Consider the following 4047-nt stretch of genomic DNA (forward strand, 5'->3'; position numbering starts at 1 on the left):
TGCCAGGGGGAACCACACTCTGTTCGGCCACTTGTGGGCCACTATTGCCGCTACCCCCCTTAAAGGATCTCAGTTTGTTGAGGACCCTCAACAGAAGGTTGTGAGGAGGGAACAGATAAATCCTGGACCATCTGTTCCAGACGAGGGACATCGCGTCCACTGCTTCCGCTAAGGGGTCCTCGTACGGGGACACGTACAGGGGCAACTTCTTGTTGTCTTTCGTCGCAAAGAGGTCTATCTGCAGTTCTGGGACTTGACTCAAGATGAAGGAGAATGATCCTGTGTCTAGGGACCATTCCGACTCTATCGGTGTGAACCTGGATAGAGCGTCCGCTGTCACATTGCGGACTCCTTGAAGGGGAACTGCCGACAGGTACCACTTCTTCTTTTCCGCCAATCGGAAGATGGCCAACATCACCTGGTTGAGAGGTGGTGACCGGACTTTTTTCCGATGAGAGTGACCTCCCCATCCCTCCTTCGAGGCGTCTGAGTGAATTGTCACCGACGTGGGAGGTGGCTGAAGAAGAACCGACTTCTTTAGATGTCTGGCTTGGGACCAAGGCCTGAGAAGAGTACGTAGACGAAGCGGAACTGGTCTTCTCAGATCTCTTCGCGCGTTTGATGCATAACTTCTCCAAACTCCGGTTGCATCCTTTAGCTGTGCTCTTAGCACCGGGTCTGTCACCGAAGCAAACTGGAGAGAACCCAGTACTCTCTCCTGCTCACGTCTTGATATCCTTTCGGAATCTAGAAGTCTCTTGACAGGACCCGCTATCTCCTTCCTTTTCTTCGCCGGGATGGAGAAACGGTGTGACATTAGGTCCCAGTGGATTCCCAGCCACTGGAACTTTTGAGATGGAGAAAGTCGAGACTTTTTTCTGTTGATCTTGAAGCCTAGATACTCTAGGAACTGGATCACATGAATGGAAGCTTGCAAGCATTCTGTCTTGGATGCTGCCCACACCAGCCAGTCGTCCAGGTAGGCTACTACCTGAATTCCCTTTAGGCGTAATTACTTGAGAGCTACGCTCGCAAGCTTCGTGAAGATCCTTGGAGCTATATTTAGCCCGAATGGCATGGCTCTGAAGGCGTCTAGTCTTCGTTGTAGCTTGAACCCTAGGTAGGGGGAGAGTCGACGGTTGATTGGAACGTGCCAATAGGCGTCTGACAAGTCTATGGAGACGGTATATGCCCTCTTGGGCAGTAAGGTCCTTATGTGTTGCAGTGTTAGCATCTTGAACTTGCAGTTCACTATGAACTTGTTGAGTGGCGACAAGTCCAGAATGACTCTGAGTTTTTCCGAGTCCTTCTTGGGAACACAAAACAGCCTCCCTTGGAATTTGATGGACTTTACCCTTCGGATCACTTTTTTCTCCAACAAATCTTGGATGTACTCCTCCAGAACGGGGGTGGAGTGTTGGAAAAACCGAGGGCACGGGGGTGGAGTGCTGTACCAGCTCCAGCCCAGTCCATTCTTGAGTAGGCTGTGGGCCCAGGGATCGAAGGTCCACCGATCCCGAAACTTCTGAAGTCTCCCTCCTACCGGTATCATCTCACTTAGACTGTTGTCCAGAGGTCTTGCCTCCCTGACCGCGACCACCCCTGAATCCCCTTCCCCTTGAGGGGCACCTAGACGAGCCTCTGGCTGCTCCTCTAGGCTTTGGTCGAAAGGTAGTTGATTGCCCTTCGAACGTTGGGTTGAATGCCGGGGACTGTGTTGACACGGCCTGGGGTACCCACTGGAAAGTGGTCGGGGTTTGTGCCACCATCTGGGGCACTGAAAGCATCGGCAATTGCTGTTGCAGTTTCTGTTCAACTGGCTTGGCTGGCCGAGACGGTAGCCTAGTCCTTTTAGTCTTCCTCTTTGGTTGGGGACCCTCATCCGGGGAAGACTTTCTCTTGATAGACAGGCCCCACTTCTGGAGAAGATTTCTATATTCCGTGGCAGCCTTATCCACAACTTCTTTGACCAATTCGCTAGGGAAAAGGTCTTTGCCCCAAATGTTGGAGGAGATTAGTTTCCTTGGCTCGTGCCTCACCGTAGCAGAGGTGAACACGAACTCCCTACAAGCTCTCCACGCCCTGACGAAGCTGTAAATATCCTTCGTCACTGTGGCCAGATGAGTCTTGGCCACTACCATGAACATTTCATGGACCTTGGGGTCACTTGCCATCGTCTCAAGAGTGGTCTGAAGAGACATTGAGGCCGCCAGTCTTTCTTTTGTCTCGAGCTCTCTCCGCAAAAGAAAGTCAGACAGCTTAGGGAGGTTCTCACCGAACTGACGTCCGGCAATATCAGCCTCCAACTTCCCGACTGAGAAGGTAAGATGGACGTCCTTCCAGTCCTTGTGGTCCATGGGTAGGGCCAGCGACAAGGGTTTACACTCCTCCAGGGAGGGGCAAGGCTTGCGAGCCTCGACTGCTTTTAATACAGCCGCAAACCCTTTCTGCAAAAAGGGGAAGGCTCTAGCAGGAGAGGACACAAAGGAAGGGAGCTTCTTACTCAATGCAGCTACCTTTGAGTTTGTGAAGCCCCTCTCTTTCATCGAAGATGAAAGCAAAGCTTGAATCTTAGCATGGTCCATCACTATGACCTCCTTCGGCTCTGTCTCTTCCTTTGAAGCTGGTTCCTTCCTCAACCGGACATAACAGTCCGGATAGGACCCTTTGCTGGGCCAGAATTCCACCTCCTCAAGGGGAACTGAACCCAGCTTATCCGACATGACGATCTTTCCAGTCGTCATCGGCATGTGCTCAGCATATCTCCACGGGTTAGCATCTGAGCACAAGGGAAGGTCTTTCACATTGAGCCTTTTCTTGGGCCCACGTGATGCTGCAAGCTTCTGCATCTGCAGTTCCATTGCAGCCGCCTTCTCCATATTCTCCTTCTACATTTGTTGGATCATTCCAACAATGGAGGAGAGGGCCTGTCCCAGCTCTACTGGGAGAGCGGACGATGTTGAGGGAATAAGTTCAGGGATCAGAACCGGAGCAGCCGACACCTCGTCGGCTTCTTCCTCTACAATGTCTGGGGCTTGATCTTCATCCTGGCCTCCTGCCAGGAGGTCTTCCTCCAGACGCTCGGACACGTCTGACATCCTGTCGTCCAACTGGATGTCTTGCAAGGCGACCGCGACTTCAGCATCCACCTGGATCTGAACTAGGGGGATCTCCTCTTTTGAGGCTGGGGAATCACTGCATCAACTGATGCCCTAGGGAAAAGTTAAGCCCTCATCTTTTCACTTGGAAGATAAGGTCCAGAGGTGTTCTTCTGGAAGCCCCTTACCCAGGTGCGAAGCTTCTCCCTTGATTCCGCTGTCCTACGGGAATCAAAAGCCTTAGTAATCAGGTTAGAGCACACGGTACATACCTGGGGGTCCCAATACCGGAGATCACCCTTGGAGACAGCGCATGCTGCGTGCCTCCTACATAACTCATGTCCGCAGAAGTTCTTACTGCGGACGTTGCAGAAAGCACTTCCGCACTTCGAACGTACCTCCTGTAAAGAGAAGAAATTTCCATGAGTATCAAGTGAACTACGTATCACTGGATATGCACAGTTTAGCATAACAAATCAGAAAGGAAAGACACCCACTTGTGTTTCCTTCACAACCAATTGTTGCAGCCTTCCAGATAATAAAATCGTATGGTTAATCTGTCCTAGAGTAACCAATGAAAAGTTTCCAGAGGAAACAGGTGTAGCTCACACCTAAGGTATGATTTTAAAATACCGGATAATAGACAAGAAAGAACTCACTTTCTTATCTGTAAGGCAACACCAAAGGGCTGCAAGACAACACAAAAGTGTTAGAACACACAGTGCTGTACCAAAACTTATACTATAGTTTTCTTCTTACAGTATATGTTATACTGAAGAATACTGGTACAGTATAGAAGGTAATGTGCCGGCCGGCACACACCATAACTAGCTTTAAAGTATACTACTTAACAGCTATAAGGCGGCAGAACGCTGGTTCAAATGCATGTGCCGGCCGGCAACAGCCAATGTCGGCCGGCAACTACACAAGGTAGTATTCGGCTGCCGGC

The sequence above is a fragment of the Palaemon carinicauda genome, chromosome 28 (assembly GCF_036898095.1).
Source record: "Palaemon carinicauda isolate YSFRI2023 chromosome 28, ASM3689809v2, whole genome shotgun sequence".
In the NCBI taxonomy this organism is placed as follows: domain Eukaryota; kingdom Metazoa; phylum Arthropoda; class Malacostraca; order Decapoda; family Palaemonidae; genus Palaemon; species Palaemon carinicauda.